The following is a 20,442-nucleotide window of genomic DNA, read 5'->3' on the forward strand; positions in this document are numbered from 1 at the left end:
AATTTATATCTTTTATCATAAAATTATTGTACACTGAGCCATGCGACATAGAAAAGATAAAGAGAGTGAGCGAAAGAGGAACGCCTGGATTCATGTTTTGCCCTTAGCCATCTGAGTCTCCACTCAAGACCACCATGCTGTTTTCACATCAGTTCTAAGATTGCACATTAGTTCAGGTGATGCTGGTTCACTGCAACTCTGTGTGTTAACCATAACTCTTTTTACCCATGGTTTGAGGCATTCAGACTCAGCTCTGAGTCACTGAAGCAAAATGGGAGCATCTGGGTAGAATGTCAGAACAGCAGAGCTAACATCAGTGCAAACCCCAGTGGCTTACACCAACCCACACTACAAATGTACACCAGTCGTGGTTGCGGAGAGACTGTGTATTGTCTTGCATTTGGATCCAGATGCAATGACTTGTAAAAATGGGTTGGAAAACCACAATGACGTAACCAGTCATTTTTCCCATGATATTAATTTTCTAAATATGTGTGGGTGCTAGTTCAGAATATAATTCTACTGTTTTATTCTCAATTTTTATATTAATCTTCTGGTTGTTTTTCTCAGCATGCCTATGAGCACATTGCCAGGTTGAACTGCTTAGTGTGTGGAAGAACAGCACTTTATTGTATTATTTTTTAAAGATTTTATTTATTGGAGAGAGAGAGATAGAGATAGCAACAGAGATAGCAAGAGAGAGCACCAGTGGGGAGTAGAGGGAGAAGCAGGCTCCCCACTGAGCAGGGAGCCCATCACAGGGCTCAATCCCATCCCAGGACTCTAGGATCATGACCTGAGCCAAAGGCAGATGCTTAACTAACTGAGTTACCCAGGTGCCCTGGAAGAACAGCACTTTAAAAAATAAAAAGATTTATGGTATGCCCCGGTTAATCTTCGGAAAGAAAAATTATAATATTATCATTGTCACCATTATTATTTACTGTCATCAAAGCTATAAGTATATATTATTGAGTCATAAATCATATAATCATATTTTTTTCTGTCTTGTTCAATTAAGTGGTCTGAGTAAAATAATATTGTCTTAGGTTTTGTTGTTGTTAATTTGCAGGCTGAAGATGGGAATTCATTCTTTTGACTTCTAGAGTCCTTGTAAGTAAATATGTAATTTTTTTTCTGAAACTGAGAACTGCTAAAATGTTCTATTTATTTGTTTTTCCTTTTTTCCCCATAGAGCATAAAAATAATTCTAAGAGGAATAGTCTTTCCTAAGTAATTATTTATATTTTCCAAGACATTCTTGGTGGTTTTACAAATTTGATATATATGTATATTCTCTCAACTTCAGTGTCAAGAAAGTAACCTTCTAAAAGCTTTCTGACAATCAAACTCTCAAAAATATTTTAATAAAAAATATAACTTATTATGAATGCTATTGTTACAAGTTAAATACAAAATGAACTTCAAATAGTGAGTAACACCTTTTCTTCTTTTTTCTGCATGCCAATTATCATTAATTCACTTAGTATTCATTGAAATCATACTGATCATAAGGAATTTCTTTGATATTTATGTGGACAATGTATGCCCTTTTAGAAACACTATTATAATTAATAATAAGTAATATACATAATCAAATAACTATTTAGAACCCAGTTGGAACAATAATTTTGTAAAAGTATGTTATGTGCAAGTGAATCACTGGAGTGGCTGTTTATTTAATACATTCCCAAATTAAAACATATTACACAAACTGCTAAAAGAATTAATTGGATAGTCTTGTGTTAATATGATGTAGATATAATCCATTTGGTATTTGTGTTGTACAAATTATTGGCGTGGCTGTTGCTCCATGCTTTTCACAAAGAGGTACTAGTAGTCAAGATCTGAACTAGCCACTGCTCTCCAGACATGCTTCTGGGATTGGGAAGAGGAGCAAATTATTAAAACCTCATGACTTCTGTCCTTTCCTTTGACCGTGTTCTGCGTCCTAGTGGTGATCCTGGAGGAAGGTAAACATGGTGTCTTAAATTCTAGAAAAAATCGAAGTCTTCTAAGAGACAACTGTGTTTTCTAAACCTTCTGGAGAAGACTAAATTGAATATACTAATTACATTTATGTTGGCTTCTATATTTCTTTTTTTTTAATAGTATTTTTTTATTATGTTATGTTAGTCACCATACAGTATATCCTTAGTTTTTGATGTAGTGTATTTCTTAGCATTAGGATATCATTATCTCCTCTACTCTAGATTGGCTTTATTCATTATTTGTGTGCCAGAAGAGACTTGAATCTGTATCTCATTGGCTGTATTTACTACTTCGAATTCAACTGCAAGAATGCTGGTTAGGTCAGTCTCTTCTGGAAGGTGTGGGTGGTTGTGGCAGGAGATCAGAAGGCCTTGGTCGTAGGGAAATCCTCAGTGGTAATAGCATTTCACTATTTCACACTCATATGCTTTTTAATTTTCTAAAACAAATGCCCATGGAAATGACACAACTTCCCTCTATTTAGTGCACTAATAAAATGTGAATTTCTCTGGCAAAGTAGCCCATTATATAATGAAACATAAATGTGTAGGTCTTTATGCACATTTAGAAAAAGTATTGCATTTGGGTAATGTTAACACATTGCAATTGGACTAGACTGTCTCAGGTTCCTCAAACACACTAGAACATCCCTGTTGAATAATAATCCACAATCACATCTATAGTTGTATTTCGGCAATAAAGAAGCAGAGCAGGTTGGAAATAAGTCTTCATGCTCTCAGAATGATACAGCCATAGGGAATGAATGAGTGGAAATTCAACACCTTTTAAAACAAGTAGGTTCTTTTTCAGAAGGGGGAAAAATAAAAAACATACAATGTTATTATATTAAATTTTCTAGTCATTAAAGGTGTACTGTAATAGTTCTGATGGTGATAAATTTGTTTGGAATCCATGTAGTTCAAACATTTATTTTTAGAAGTGTTTGTCACTTTAAACTAATTAAGCAATTTCCTGGTTTTAATGAATTTACTGCTTGGAAGCACTGACTGTATATTCGCGAGACCAACTGAATAAAGCTGCCCCCTTGGAGGGTAGTGCAAACTATCCCTGTGAGCATTTCATGTTATGAGTCTGTGTTTTTAGTGCCTGCCTTACTTCAGTCAGTGGGATGTAATTTTGAATGTTTTGCTTACATATCAATGCCCATTCTATTTTTGGTGAAGTTGTCTCTTGTCAATCTTGTGCTTTAAAGCACAACCCCAAAATATCCAAACTGTTTTTCTCTTAGCCAATCTACTTTTGCTTCCAAATTTAAGGAGTGTCATTACAGATGATGTTCAGTAAATTTTTTTTCCAGTCATCAATTACAGTAGCTCCAAAGTACATCCTATCCAAAGATGCTCCAGATATGATACCTTATAATATTTCTTACCTGCTCCCAGATTGATGTCCTTGAAAGAACTCCATCATTTCTTCTACCTTCTTTTCTGAGTATGCCCAAAAAGCCTTCTCTCCTACTTACCCCGTCAGACCCCTGGTAGGATTTGAACACGGTAAGCATGTTATACTAATAGATCCATAATATGCTGTTTTCCCTTTCTGGAACACCATTTTCTGTCTTCTGGCTCTGTTCAAATCATACTTGTCCATCAAGCCTTCAGCAAACATTAGACTATTATGAAGCACGCATGATCTGATATCCCTCCTCAGTACTGATATATCCTTCCACTCTTTCTCTGAGTATGAGAACATTCTTAAGGCATTTTTTTTTAAATCACTGACAGTTTGCCTTTTATTAGAGTTTATTGCTTGTTTTTTCATCCAGTTATATTTTCAGTGAGAAAAATCTATTGTGTCACCTTTCACTCAGTAGGTGCTCAATAAATATTTATTTACATTGGTATTTATTGCTCTAATGATAGTTTTGGGAACTTCCATACTTAACGGTGTAAATTCCAAAAGATTGAGAGAAGCCCTGTGTATTCATTCTGAATACTCATAGGTTGTTTGTACATTCTGATTTGATATGTGTTTGTTTAAGCTTATGTTGCCTTTCGGTACTTTTATCTATCACAGAGGCTTCAGAAAAAGTTATGCTTAATTTGGACCATGACAAAATGGTCTACATCAAAGTTTTCACTTATTCATTCATTAATTCTGAGAATACGAATATAAATCTGATCTAGAATTTACATGCTTCTGGAGAAAACCTGTGTCATGTGGTGTATGGTATGGTGTACTCTATGATAACCATGGGAAAGCATGTATTTTAAGACTCTAGATAAGAAAGCAGTTATTGCTGTCTTAGGGATAATTACAGTAAGTGTCACTCAGAGGTGGCATGCTTATTTGGTGTCAAAGAGATATAACAGTGTTTCAGATAAAGAAAGAATATCATATGATTATAGGTGATTATAATATTTATTGATCATTTACTAAGTGTCAGACACAGTTGTAATCACTTTACATATGTTGTTAACCCACTTAATCTCCATAGTTATTACTAAAATTCTGTTCTATCAATGAAGATACATATGGAGTAAGTACGTTTGCCCAAGGCTACATAATAAGATAGTAGCAGGATTAGGATTCAGACTTAAGCAATTTTGTTCAAAAGCTCAAGCTCCTGATTACTTTTTCAGGATAATAGCTCTGATGATTTTGTACAGGGTGGGTTATAGCGAGAGTGACAAGAAGAGTAGGAAAGAAAGCTCTTGCAATTTCCTAAGTAAACAATGGTTAGGACATACCCTAATTAATTGGATGTGTGTGAAGGAGAGAGAGAGAAGTTGTGAATGTATATTCTAATTTTTTGGCCTAGAAGAATGTAGATATTATATCATTAATCAGATCAAAAATGAAAGAAAGGAATACATCTTTGGAGCAAAATACTGGATCTAATTGTAGACATGTTATCTTGAAATTTTTATCACAGTGGAAATATTCAGGGAGTAATCGGGCAGGTGTGGGCCTGGAACATGGGAAGGAGGGTGAGCTGGAGATACATAGGTCTGGGAATCATCAGAGTTGGTGGAGGAGCTCTGAGGGGAAATGAAGATAGAGTGCTCAGGAAGATGCCTCATGTAAGCATAGAGGAGAATCAGAAGGGGACCTCAATTAATGCAAGGCAAGCCAAAGAGGAAGGGACAGAGGAAATTGCTAAGGACTTGAGGGAAGGCAGAGAGAACACAGGAAAGAATGAGGATTGGAGATGGATGGGAGAAGAAAATGTTAAGAATTAAAGTAGTCAGTGGAGTCAGTACAGGTTTGACTAAGACTGAAAGAATTACAGAATTCGGAATTACAGAATTCAGTGGGTATTGGAGTAAAGTTGTAGGGTGAAAACGAACAAAGGAGTAAGATTGAAGCCAGTAAAGACTGAGTGTGAACCACTTATCAGTATTTTTGTAGAGTGATATCTTGTGTCAAATGAGGAGTATTCTTTTTGTTTGTGTTGTTTTGTTGTTTTGGGGTGAGTGAACCTTGAATGTTTTGTGTACATGGAAGAAAGATGCTGTAGAGAGGAGACATGAGAGACACTGGGGGAGAGGAGATAATGGAGAGTCAGAACTTGGACAAGAGTGAAAGATGGAGATCAGTGTAGAAATTAAGGCCTCAATTTTATCTGGAGAGGAAGAGATATGATTTTCTCCCTGGAACTGGATCTTTGACAGTTAGAATAGAGTCCCTGTAGGTTGGTTTGGAGGTGGAAAGCATCCCTCTAATGGATTTCATCTTCTTTAAAAATATCAAGTTCCTCTGCAAAGAATCATAGGAGTGGAGTTGAAGCTTGAAATTAGAAGACACGCCATGATAAAGCAAAAGGTTGTTAAATAAAGATGGGGAAAAACAACAATAACAGCAAAAACACAAAAAACAAAAACATTGACAGAAAGCACCAAAGGCACTATTGACATTCAAATGCATACATTGGCCACAGAATCACTTTACCTGATTATATAATTTGCTTTGGCATTTGTTACAATCTTTTAGGAAAGCATTAGAGCCATGTTTGGCCTACCTTAAGTAACAAGGGTTTATTGTAAATAAAGAAATGTGCGATTTCAATCCCTACATAGTCTTCATGAAGCCCCAAATAAGACTGAAAGTCATTCAGAATTATGCAGGATACCACAAATCCCAAAGCCATACTGTCACCACCTAGCACAAAACACCAGTCATTGGCATCCAAATCTGTTTTTGTTAGGCTATTTTTTTTTTCCTCTCAGCTACAGACATATGCAAATGTTTCCCTATTGATTTATACCGTATTATAACCGCTGTGTGTGTTGGGGTCCCCAAGGCCACCCTCAAGTACAGTGTTTCACTGGGACTCACAAGACTCAGATCGCAGTCAGAACACACAGCCATGATTTATTAGAGCAAAAGGATACAGAGCAACATCAGCAAACGAAAAGGCGCAAGGGGTGAAGTCTGAAGAAAACAGGCACAAGCTTCCCAGCAGTCCTTTCCCAGTAAAGTCACAGAGGACACCCTTGATTCTCCCAGCAATGCATTGCAGCAATGCATGTGAAATCTCATCTGCCAAGGGAACTCATCGAGACTTCATGCCACGGATATTACCGGAGGGTGCTCACATAGGCAGCTGCTGCTTAACACATACCAAGATTCCAAACTCCAGGAAGGGGAGCATGTGCTCAGCATAAACTATAGTGTTTACATAGTGAGCCACTCTTAAGAGATTGGGTGGTGGGAACCCTCTCAAAATCCAGGTGTCCAGATGCCAGCTAAGGGGCTGAACTTGTAAGCAGGCCTTGCAAAGGATAACAGACCTAGTAGATTAACACTTCTGTATACTCTCCTTCCGCTTCCCCTCCTCGTTCTGTCTTCTCTTTCTCTCTGCCTCATCATTGCTGCTTATTTAAACATTCTGCCCCATCCTCACATCTGCTGACCCCCTTCTCTCTATTCTAGCTTCTCTTCTCTCTGTTGCCCATTATCTAGAAGTTCTTCTATTGAAACCACTTGAAGAGAGAACCTACTCAGTCATCTGGTCCCTCTGGTCCCTGTGAGGCAGAGCTCTAACTGCTGACCACCCAGAGGCCTCTGGCAAGCCTATGAATTTGGCATGCTTGGTCCAATCCGTTGTGGTAGAAAGGTAGAATCATGTGTTAAATGTGGCTCAAAATGTTCATTGAGCATGTAAAGCTCTTAGATAATAATAGAGTCCTTTACGAAGCAACAGTATCTTTTATTGAGAGACCAGTAACAGAGAGAGGAAGAGAGAAAGAGAGGGAGAGAGAATCAGAGATAGTTGGTTTACTCAAGATTGGGGAATGATTAGAATGTGACAAAATGACACAGAACTATCCAAAGTTATTAATCCCAGAGCACAGACTTGAGAACAGAAACATCATATTCACCATGCTAATTTGTCTTTCTAAAAATCTTCTTTGAGCAAATGCTTTACAAGTGTTTAATTACTTACTAAATAAAAGCCAATTTTGTTACCCCTTCTCCATCACTCTCTGCATTGTTATCAACCTTACTTCTTGTCTTTTCTTATACAATGCTACCCAAGAACCAAATAGTAGAATCATTTCTTATTCTCTAGAAAACATTTTGGAGTTCCTGATTTGATGCAATTCTCCCTGAATGGAATGCCATTTGCTGGAATCATGATTCATGTCTCATGGTCTAGTTCACATGGTACCTCTTCCAAGAAGCCTTCCATCATTCCAAAGACTGAAGTTATCTTTCCTTCTTCAGTGGACAAACATATGAGATGAAACAGGAATATGCATATGTTCCTCTGCATATTTCTATGTCCTTAAACTCAGCAAAAAGCTCTTTTTGAGTGTAAAAAGAGCTTTCCACCTTTGTTAGCAACTAACATTATTTTGCATAGAGAGTCAATGAGTCAGTGTGAGTGAGCGAGCGCGTAAATGACTATCAGCATATCATGAACCAACATGGTTCTACCTTTCCTTCAATTGCACTGGCTCCTTTGGACCAATTATATTGTATTTTTTTAATCACTTAAAACTGGATGTCAAATAATTTTTGCAAGTTAAACACTAATAAGGGAAACATTTACAGTGAAAACATTAGCTCCTACTCGCGTCCCCATAGCACCTACTATATATGCAAGTCTCATTGTCATCCCAGGTGTTTTCGACTGCAGCTCCATTACTTTTGCCAGGTACCATCAAAATGTGTTCTTGATCTAGTTCTGTCATTTGAAGGTCACATTAGCAGAGGGTGAAGAAATACCTAGCATGGAGTGGCTAGAGATCCTGACAAACATGCATGCTTCTGCTCGATTTACAAAATGGAAAAATGCCTTTCTGCCTTGTAGGTTTTGTTTTCGTAGGTGGTCATATTTCGGTGGTGAAATATGAAACAAAAATGGAGGCATTTGACTGGAAAAGCCCAATTGTATTGTGCTTTACTCTCAAGGAGTGACATGAGCAAATTAAAAAGCCCTATAGAATGGAACTTATTGATTATACTACTAAAATATTTGTATGCCATCGTATTTAGAAAACCTTTCAACATCATCCCCATAGAGGTGGTATGGTCTTGCCTGACTTAATTACTTTAATGATTGGTGTGTATGTGTGTGTGTACAGGAGGCAAAGGAGAGGGGAATTATCCAGATGTCAAAGCAGTGAAAATAATGAAGTATGGCATGTGCTCTGAAAGATCATTATGCTATAGTTTTCCATTTCCTTTTTTAATTTTGAACAGAATTCTAGAATAATAGGAAAAATTTATTTTTTTTAACAAAAGTACAGTTGTTCTTTAAAGAAAATAAAATTTGTTGTCTGTGAATGAGTCTATTTCTAAAAGATGTCATTAGGACAACAAATACTTTTTCATTTTTATGGAGCTCTTATTAGTACCTGATGCAGTGTTGATCTCCTGATTATATATCTATTTCTCATCTCAGTTGAACTAAGTGGAAAGATGGTAAAATAAATATAGAGTCTGCTTCAGTTAATCTTCTTCTCATCTAGAATTTAGACATTGAATTGAATATCACAAGTGAAAATCATTTAAGAGTTTCTTCTTCCTTGAAGATCAAAGTAGAACTTATAAATCCATGGATTGGAGAGCTTAAAGTTATTTGAGATTGTCCAGTCCACTGGTTCTCACCCCACCCCTATTAGACTGAAAGCTCCCTTTTATACCAAATAGTTTATTATGGAAACTCTATGAAATGAAAGTCATAGAAAATATAAGTTGTGTTCAATCATTCCAAAAAATAGTATAACTCAGGAATATAAAGCAGAAATGAAAGTAGTGTGTAATCCATTAAATATGTCATTATGCAAATAGTCATTCACGTACCATCACAGGAGAAAACATTATGAACTCATTACATCTTGTGCCCACGCATAGGAGCACAGTTATGATGCATAGCTATAAATGAGATCTTATGTAAGTATATTGACAACTCAAATACCACGAGCCACATTACCACGGGTGCTATGATTTTCTAAAATGGTGAACAGCTTTAGTAAAATTCTAAACAAAAGTGCCATCTTCTGTCATATGGTTGTTGGACTCCTGGACATTTTTATGCATATTAAAGCTTTGCCAAAAGTAGTTTGTGTTCATAATTAAATGGAGTTAGGTTATGGGCTTGGACAATTGCAAACGGGATTCCCTGTTGAAAACCCACACTACAATGTCCTTTCTATACATTGTGAGACTTTTTCCTCCATCCCTAGTGCCATGTGGATTGCCAGGTCTGTCGCATTCCTGGCTTTCACCTGCTAGATGAGTATAGTACACCGAAATGTGGTGACACCAGGAACCGCATCTCCACACATTTTCAAAAGCCCCCACAGACATCACTACCTCTGTTGAGAACCTCTGTCTAATTCAACACCTTTACTTAATGGATGATGAGACTGAAGCCTGGAGAATTTAAGTAACTTACCTCAAGTCATGCAGTTAAAATAGAAAATGGTGGCTGAATGGAGTTATCAACTCAGGCTTTGGACTGCACTGAATCTGATCTTATGCCAATACAGAAGCTCTGACATAGGCAGTATCAGATGGAACAGTGCTCCTGGGAACAATGTCTATACCCTAGCCAAGGATACTATATGTACACGTTAAAGTATCCCAGACAGACACCCCAAAGGATTAGTTTATTTCCTGAATGCATATAAACCAAATCTGCACCCTCCATTCCCACTAATCCCATCCATCAACTTGTTGTCTGCTAATACACTCTTCTCTCCCACTCTTGGAAATAGATGTCTTCGAAGCCTTTCCAAGTGCTTTAACTAAATTCCCCCTTCTATCTGACAAACATATCATTTCCTCTCCGTATGGCTTCCAAGCTTTTTCTTCATTATTTTTTCCACAAATATTTCCCATTGTTCATGGTGCTTACAGAATCTCATGTTCGCCTCCCCTGTGATTGCACTTCTTTCCATGTACTAGTTTTACCTATATATCTGTAAAAATTTTATTTTTACTGATTTTACCTGTCCTGCTAATTGAAAAATCCTGAAGGAGAAACTACTAATTCCGAGCATCTAATGCCATGATAAATACCCTGTGGCCACTCCATGAATAGTTGAGTGACTCATGTCAAACGAAGGACTGGAATAGCCATAATTCTACTGACAGCTTCATGCATGCTATAAAGGATGATTAGAATATATAAAGTAAACATCTCCAGATTCTTCAAATATTAGTGATAAATAACGAGCTCTTTTTTGGAATGCATTTCATGACATTTGATTATTGAAGTTCCCAGACAAGTGACTATTTTGTCCTAGTTGCTATGGGCCATCTCCAGGGAGAATTCTGTAGCACTCTTCACAGTGGAAACTGATAAGTAGAAGGGTCATCCAATTAGTTCCTATGGCTCCAGGCAGAACTATACTTAAACTGTCATCAATTCTTAACAATCTTCAGAGAAAGAGATCCTACAATACCCAACAGTAACCAGACCCTTATGTCTAGAATCCATCCTCCCTCAATCTCTCTCAAAAAGACAGCCTCATTTAAAATTGTTTATTTTTCTTTCAACATTATTGGAGATGAGCAATCTTGAGTGAAGTTTATTAGTATGAAACAACTAATAATCTCGAAGATGTTAAACCACTCCTGCTTGTTCAATTTCATTGTATGAAAGAAAAGAGCAATGACTTTTCTTTTTCTAATCTCACTCCCATCTCTACAAACTAAGTTGACTATGCATTGAGTTATGTTGTTGTTGTTGTTGTTGTTGTTTAATCTGTGCAACTACCTCCTTTTTTTACCCACTGCTATTTATTCAGCAAACATTTAGTGACTAGCCTTTGTGAAATAAACTCAGTGCTAAGCTCTGGGAAGTTACAGATACTAAATATACTCTTACGCTCAAGGGCCAGGTTTAGATGTAAATGTCAAACATGCAGAAGAATTTATTATTCCATTAAACCAGAAGTACTCAATAATATTTATCAAAAACAATAATTAATATACACATGAAAAAGTCCATGAAATCAGTATCTGTTAATCGACATCAATCTACCCGTGTCAATTTATCCATCCATTCATTCGACCAGCAAATATCTATTCCATATTTTGCACCAGGCCAAAACACTGGGGTCACAATAGTGAACAAAATATTTACAACCGCTCTGCTCCCAGAATCTATATTTTAACGAATTAGAGAATACACACACACACACACACACACACACACACACTGTATACTGAACAGTGCCATGGAGTAATCAAGAATAGCTGACCTAGTTTGGAGATCAGGGTAGGAAGGAGTAGAAAGATATGTTTCAAATAACAATATTATGTCTAAACTTAGTAGGAGTTAATTAAGGAAGAGCAGGAGGAGGGAAATAATCCAGATGAGGAAGCAATATGTGCAAAGTCCAGGAAATAAAGAGAATGAACAGTTGGAGAACCAGAAGGCCAATTTTCTGACATGTGGAAAGCAATAAGAAAGGGGTTCTAGCTGATGTTGAAATGGGAGTCAGGGGCCAGATCATTTAGTGCCTCATGGGCCATACCAAAATACAGTTCTCTATACTAAAAAAAAAGGCGGGGGGCAGTGTAGACTAGCTTTGTGTATTGAAAATATATGTGCATATGCATTGTGGAGAATTAATTGAAATAAGCCAGAATGAATTCATATAGACCTCATAAAAAGATTATATTAAGCATAACATATTATGAATATAATTAGGATTTGGAATTAATGAAGGCAGTAGAAGGGGGAGCAGACTTCAGAGGCATTTAGTGATAAAATTAACAGTTATTTTATTGGATTGGATTTGGGGTGTATGTTGACTCCTTTTCCTGTAGACAGGTACAATAAGTTAGATGCACTGACATTGGTATCGCTGAAGAATCGGTGTTAGTGAGAAAAATATCAAGACCATTTTGTATGTGCTAGGTTTGAGATTTGTTTTTAATATAAAAGTGGAGATGTCAAATAGGCAGGTATACACATGGATCTGGAACTCAGAGGAAAATCCGTGCATGTGACTTAAGTTTGGAGTCATCTGGGTATGGATGGCAATCTAAGCCATGGGTAGGTATATATGGCCCAAAGAAAATACATGTTAAAGGAAAGAAGCCTATGTTTATTTAGAGCTACAACTTTGAGGAGCATAATCCCTACAGACAAAAATGAGTCAGCTAGCAAGATGGAAAAGCACAAATGAGCAAAGAAGAAGAAACTAAAATGCCAGATAAGAAAGGAATCAGAGAAAGAGAGAGAGAGAGAGATCAACATTGCTTAAGTCCTGAGAGTCTAAATGTGATGAAGAGTGAGGAACCCGTCTGGTTCAATTGTTGCAGCATGCAGCTCTTTATCTTGGGGTCATGAGTTCGAGCCCCACATTAAGGGTAGAGTTTCCTTAAAAAAATAAATGTGATGAAGAGTGAGAAACAACTGATGATTTTAGTAATAGGAGTCTTTTTGGATCATTTCATAACAGCCATTACAGTACAGTGATGAAGGCAGAAGCCAGGTTGGAATAGACTGAACAGTAAGGGGGAGGTGAGAAAATGCAGCTAATAAGTATAAGCAACTTTCTAGAAAAGTATCGCCATAAATAGGGTGAGGAAACATGGAATCCTTGTTAGAATTAGAAGAGGGGAGGTTCAGGGAGAGAGGAGTATTTTTATTATGTTGATGGGAAGATCCCTATATAAACAAAGGTGAATATACAGGTGATAGAGCAGGTAATGAATAGTAGAAGGTTCCTGAGCAGGTGAGGTGGGATGTATTCAGAGTTGACCTTAACCTGAAGGATGCATACCTCCTTTATCATTACTGAAGAAAATAAGTTAAAAGAAAAAAAAAAAGTTTACAAATGCAAGTATATTTTTGCTACTGGGAAGTTGAATGATTTCCCATCTGATGGTTTCTATTTTCTCCAGGAATTTTCTGGCCTGAATATCTATTGAGAGCAATGAGAAAAGGAGGTGATGTAATTATAGCTTTGGAGAGAGTCAACGAGATGAGAAATAGGAATTGAGCAGAATGCAGTAGGATTCTTAAGCAGCAGGGAGAGTATAGTTATGTCTGGTTATCCTGGCTTCATTTTAATACCAATCCGGGGGGATTTGGTAATCCTGAACCATTACTAAGTTATCCGTAATTCATATTTATTTGAGTTTCTACAGGTGAATTCAGATGCCTGGAACAGACATGGAGAAAAGGGATATTTGGGTTCATCGAAGTTTATATATATAAACTTATATATATATATATATATATATATATATATATATATATATATATATATAATCAATTTAACTCTGATTTTGTAAGTATTATCAATTACTATGGCATTATCAATTTAGTTTAAATGTTCTTTCTGATTATTGCAAAACTCTAACACTATTAAGAATATAGATATTTGTTCTTTTTTACATTATAAAAAATGTGGAGAGGTCAATTATGACTTTTAACTTCTCTTTCACCCAGGGAAGAAACTTCATTAGCTTAGCATGTATTCAGAATAAGAATATCAATAAAATCAATATCAATCAAAATGACAACAGAAAGCTAAAACTTCTTTTTCTGGTTATATGATAGGTAAAAGTAAACAAAAACCTGTTTTGTGGAAGAAAAGTGGTCTTTATATGTGACTGACAATGATTGCAATTAGATATTTGTGGCATTATTGAGAAATCGTTCTATCTATTCAATAGTAAACTGAGCAAAAGAATGACTATTATCCTTTTAAATATCTACTAAAATTATCATTATTCTATTATTGAGAGACAGAAAAGTCCTAGCAAAGTCGCAGCAAAAAGTCCTTGTGTTTCAGCCTAGAACTTCCAATCCCACAAAAAAATAATATGCAAAGTAGACTTAATGTAGTACACAGATCTACTGTGACCATGACTAAAATAGCCACTGCCTTAGTAACATTTTAGTTAGATTAATAAATTTTTTCCTTGATTTTCCCAAATAAGAAATCTTTACTATGTAACGATTTATTTCATAGTGAAAATTCTAAATATGGCTTATTTAATTTTCCCAGTGTTATACCTAAAGGCTAGCTCTTTTAAGATATCCACAGTTTGACCAGGATTCTGAAAAAAAGTATGCAGTGATAATTATATTGAGATAAGAGATGTCTGTAAAACTCAGTGGGCATATATCAAGGGAGTCAAAATAAAGAGCTTTCCTGTTTCCGTCTTGTGATTGTGGTTCTCTAGAAGCCCACAGGACCCTGGTTCATGTTTCTCATAAATCTAATTTCAGATGAATAAGGTATACTAAAGACTGTTGTTGACCATTGAAATTAGGTTAATTGCTTGGTTTGAGCTGTGATCGTCAACACGGATTTCCTCAATTTTATGCCAAAATACAAACGCTTATTCCTTATCTGTTTACATAGTGGTATCAGTCACCTTTCTACATCCCCAGTGCTAATCATAGGTCTTCTACTAAGTAATATAACTCACGAAGATTTAAAGACGGCAAAGAATGACATCACAGCGGTAGAACATTCACACCAACTCTCCAATTCAGAATTTGCTGGTTATTTTAAAAGGTCACTTGACCTCGGCAGAATTAGACACGTTTGAGATAGTTTATAAATCAGTTTTAAAGTACCACCATTGCTTCGAGTGAACATAGCGCTATTATTCTGTGATAGTAATAGAAAGGTTTTCTTTTTTTTTTCTTTCCAGTGTCAGCTAGCGTAGAATTTAATCATGAAACAAAGAACCCTGAATAGACTGAAGGTAAATAAAAATGATCTGTTCTTACAGCTTTTCTGATTCCACATAAACTTTCAGAGTTTATGTGGAAATTTCATAGGCGTCTTTCTTGGTTGTAAATACAAAAACTGGAAGCACAGGGTGAATAATCCATGTAACAGCATAGATCTTTCAAGGTAATTAGTTGTAGTTACCAGTCAAAGGTTTGTGTGCACCAACAGTAGTCCTCCCTACCCGCAGTTTAGCTTTCTGCAATTTCAGTGAAGTCCAGTCAAGGGCAGCGTGGCAGCAGACAGTCCTGCTTCTGGTGTCCCGTCAGAAGGTCAGGGGTCACCTCATGTGACGTCACACAGCCTGTGTCTTTCCTTCACCTGATCACATGGGCATTTTATCACCTCACATCATCACAAGAAGGAGGGTGAGAGTACAGGACCCTAAGGTATTTTAAGAGCATGTGATAGAGACCACATTCATACAACTTTCATTACAGCATATTGCTATGATTGTTCTATTTCATTCTTAGTTATTGTTAATCTCTTACTGTGCCTAATTTATAAATTAAACTTTATCATAGGTATGCTGGCATAGGAAAAAAAACATACATAGGATCTGGTACTATCTGTGGTTTCAGGCAACCACTGGGGGTCTTGGAATGTATTTCCCTGTGGAAAAGGGGGATGAGTGTGTGTTTGTGCATGTGTGTGTGTGTGTGTCTGTGTGTGTAATCACTACCTTCTCTTCAAAAGTTTTAGTCCATATATTTAATTATATTTGTCGTATTATATAACACATACTAGAAGAAGGTCATTGGTAATACAGGGAGAAATGCTAAGGCAAGATTTTCTCTGGCCTTGAGAAAGAAGGATTTAGCGAATGCTACTCAAGTAATCTTTAAATATGCTGTGGGGCCCTGAGTGTCCATTTCAAAGTCAGCAAAATCCTCAGACCCAGTCAGATTCCATTCTGGAAGCAGGCAGTGGATGGATGCCCCTCCCCAGCCAATGCAGGTGATCGCACAGCATCACATGGGCTGCAGGGACCGTCTGCCGTTGCTATTGCTGTTTCAAGCAAAACAAAACTGGTGATTAAATGTTAAAAAAAAAAAAAAAGAGGTCGGGGGAGAGGAGAGGAGAGAGGAGAGGAGAGACGAGACACTACTCCTTCCCAAAGAGCTTTCTTTCAAAGAGATACCTGGGGGCTGGGGGTGGGGGTGTCCCAGCCCTAAGCCGGGGCTTAAAACCTCCTGTAAGTGGTATTTGGGGCAAAATAAAAACTATCAGCCTCATCCCAGTGGAACTAGCGAGGATAGCTCCAGCAAGAATCCTGTGACAGACACAATTTTAAGTGAAGATGTTTTAATTTTTGTGATATAATGACAGCCTAAGCCTTTTGACATCCTAATATTCTGATCATTTTTCTTGTCTAGAATGTCATTATGCCTGGGCAGGCAAGGGGTTATGAACTGTACAAATTAGAAAGTTATTGCATCCACTCAGCACACAGATACTGGTCTCATCCTACTGGGTCAAGTGTACATTTATGAACATTCAATTAAAAAACAACCTGTCCATCAGATTTAAATTAAGAATGTGTACATAACATGTAGTCTTTTTTAATTGTTTAAATAAACACCTAAGTCATTTTAAATGTTTTTCTGCTTCCACTCAGTTACCAAAGTTGTTCGTTCCAGCTTGTAAATAATCAAGGTGCACAATGAGTGTGCATTGGTTGACTGATAAATAGTACAGAGGCAGGAAGGAAGCCAGCTCGGTGGAACCTGCGGAAGGGAGCCGTATTTCAGGCATATCACCTCTTTCTCCAGTCTTAGTACATACTCCTGAGAAGGTTTTTTAGACTTTAAAATCATTTTAGAAAGTTACTTTTCAAATTGACTTCAGAAACATTTGAGATTTCCAAGAGTTCGCTTTTTTTTTTCAGGGTTCCTTTTTTTTAACCATGTTTGCTAATGTATTTTAAATTGCTAGCTTAATAGTTATTTCTTCATATTACAGGAGATATCACAACTAATATATTTTATTCTCTTTATCAAGATATGTTGCAAGAAAGCATACAGAGTTAGGAACGTTCTAGAAATAATTGGTCCTTAAACATGTGATGCCCCAGAAATGTACAGTCGTTTTAAACTTTCTGTGAATTCATTCACTTTGAGTCCCTTGGAAAACAAGAGAAGCTGCATATTTAATATTGCTCTCTTTGAGTTATTTCATATTAAAATGTTCTAAGAAATTATAAATTCACCACAGTAGATGACTTCATCGACTCTAAAATATAGGACCATTAAACTACCATTACCTTTTTTTTTTTTTTTGATTCATGGACTTATCAAACAATAACTGGAGGGCTGGTGCCATTAATGTACCTTTATTAAAAACACTAAAATCAAGGCTCAGGTACAAAAAAGGCATTAATGCAATTATGCTTCCATCTCAAAATTTGGTGATTAAGTGCGTAAAGCAAAAAATAACTATACTCCTTGTCATTAATATCCCTGCCTAATGAAGTGCATCTAAAGTATTACTTTACTTTTAATTCTCTAGTTTATTTAATTTAGGGACCAAAACACATAGATCCACGTTAACTTGCATGTGTTTCTAATTGTAGTGATTCATCACTGACCCCTTGGTTACCAATCCTGTATCCTATTCAACATTTGATATGGAACATGTTGATTTTTAATATAAAAGCTAGGCAACCCATTTTCAAAAAGGTTTTATGTATTTATTTGAGAGAAAGAATAGGGGGTGGGGGGAGAGGGAGAAGTAGGCTCCCCACTGAGCAGGGAGCCCAAGGAGGGACTTGATCTCAGGACCCTGAGATCATACCTGAGCCTCAGGGCAACCCATTTTGAACTCTCAGGGGTGATACCTCCCTATTTGGGAAAGTAAGGGAAATGAATGGTAGAAAAGAGCTGGTGGGGATTCTAGGGCTGGTGAGCTCTTAGAATGGTCTGAATGAGGATTGGGGTATAATGTGTGTTTTTGCTATTTTCTTTAATCTTCGGTCTCGCAGAATTCCTAAGATAGGTTTATATAACATAAAATGTACATAAAACTTTGTCGCTAGAGCACTTGTATGCACTCCAATCCTTACAGAATCAAGTCTCACCCCGTTTGTAACACATACATGTATTAGCCCTATTGACTTCTCCCACCCTGGTCCTAACACCAGCTATAACCTACGTCGTGCTTTAGTGGCAAGGAGGCACATAGCACACTTCATCCCCTCTCTGAGCCTGTGCCATTGGTTCTTAGTTTGTTGGCAACACCATTACCCTGCACATACTCAGTCTGAAAGGCTCAGCGAAAGCATAAGCTCCCAGGACCAGGCAAAAGGTCTCCCACATGCCCTTGCATCGACCTATGCAGACTCTATCATATCAGTTTCCATAATTTATCAAAATGGTTTGTTAAAATATTTGTCTCCACCACTAGAATTTAAGGTCCTCAGTGTCAGAGATGGTGTCTTCTCCATCCTTCTATTTCCTAGACCTTGGTTATAACGTGTAGAGATTAGACCAGTGCCTGGTTCCCATTACGTACTCAATTAATGTTTGTTACGTTAAACCATTACTTAGCCTCTGAGAGACAGAGATAAGGTGCATTTGTATTTCAGCCACCTCACCTACTGTTGTCCACTTTTTCAATCTCTAATGTCATTGAATCGTTCCTTTACTGTCACCAAAACAAAGGAAGTGGTTTGCTTGATCACCAGTTAGCACAGTTAGAGCCAGATCTTAGGTGTGCCTCTCTTTTTCTCCCCTTCCTCTCCCCATCCTTCTCTCTTCCTCCTTGATCTTCTCTTCCCTCTCCCTTCTTTTCCTCTCCTCCCAAATCATGAAGTAGAAGGGAGCATGAAGTTGCTCAGACCTGTCTAGGTCCCTCTTAACTCTCCCTTAAAGGATGACAGAGGCTGCATTCCAGACATTTACCCACCCCCTTTCTTCCACACACGCAGACTCACACCCCTCCCAACATGCCAAGTATTACACTCGAGGCAGTTGCAGTTTGGAAACTACGCCTACCTAGAAACATTTTGAAATGCCAAGTTGTTTTAAACTTGTATGATTAATTCAAATAATAACCTTTCACTAATACCATCAGCTCTTGATTGTTCACAAGCCATTATGAAAGGTGTGAGCTGCCTGCTTGTCATCCCTTCCCCCTCCTCTACAGGCTCTTTGGCTGCTCTGCCAGAGGGAGGGCCCTGGAAAACAAAGAGCTGCGACTTAAAATCAATCCATTGTTCCACATGTTATCAGCTCTGAAAAAGATTTTGGAGAAAAAAAAAATTGCAACTATACTTTAAAATACGGTTTGGGAATTACAGTGGAATTTTTCCATGCTTACCCTATAAACTGATCCCTCATGCAATCAAAAAATGAATACAAGATAATGTTTAAAAAAAAAAAGTGCTTGTCAATAGCCAATACAGCTCTTTGTTTTAACATTTGGTCTATTTTTTTTTTTTTTAATTTCTAAGCAACTTGTAGAAATGTCTTTTAAAATTCTTTAAAAAAATATTATCTAAAGAGGGCACACGACTGTGGCCCAGATGCCTCTGACTTTTGAAGCTTCTTATTGATTTAGGTCCAGTTTCTTGAATTATTGATCCCTTAACTACTAGAATAATCAAGTGTTAAAACAAAAGAGGACCTCAAACCATATCTGGGTGCTTCCTATTCTTTTAAAATAAAGAAACAGATGCAGAGAGGTGATAGGAACTGCCCCAGGTCGTAAGTTCTCTCCCTGATGCTACATCATAGGGCAGGGTCAGTTACTGGTAGAGCTGGAACGGGAACCAGGGTGTTTTCTTATTTTTGCACTGCATGAATATTGCAGAATCAGCTGCATTTTGGTATTCTGACCTTTACATTAAATGTAAGCAATATCATATTATCCATAATTGTCTCTCACGTCTTATCAACATCGTTGAAAAACACTGTCCTTCCTTGGGAAAATATTGCATATTTATTCAGGTCTTTTACACAAAATGAATTGTACAGGTGCAGTTTGGGCAATAATTGTAACTCTCTTCTTCAGACTCTTTTCTGCTTTACTCATCACGCTCACTAGGAAACAGTCATCCTTTTTCACTGTTTCTTTTATACCCTGGCTTCCATATATTATCTTGGAATCGTAAATAGGTTCTAAGGCTCCCCACATGTCCGGCTCATCAGGTGTTAGAGCAAATGTTAATGTTAGTATCCTTGTTCTTTTGGAGAAATGATGATGTGCCAAAATGCTAGCAAGTTGAAAGTGCTTAGATATGCAGAACTAAGTATTTTTTTGCAAGGGT

At 37.1% G+C, this 20,442-nt stretch overlaps 1 protein-coding gene across 1 annotated transcript in view; it reads left to right on the forward strand.

Moving 5' to 3' along the window:
* Positions 1-20,442, forward strand: part of TENM3 (teneurin transmembrane protein 3) — a 1,574,093-nt gene that overhangs the window by 131,477 nt on the left and 1,422,174 nt on the right. The window contains exon 2 of the mRNA XM_057303360.1: positions 1,073-1,113. The gene's annotated coding sequence lies outside the window, so the exon portion shown is untranslated. The remainder of the gene's footprint in view (positions 1-1,072; positions 1,114-20,442) is intronic.

This window comes from Ursus arctos, unplaced genomic scaffold, assembly GCF_023065955.2.
Source record: "Ursus arctos isolate Adak ecotype North America unplaced genomic scaffold, UrsArc2.0 scaffold_27, whole genome shotgun sequence".
NCBI classification, from domain to species: Eukaryota; Metazoa; Chordata; class Mammalia; order Carnivora; family Ursidae; genus Ursus; species Ursus arctos.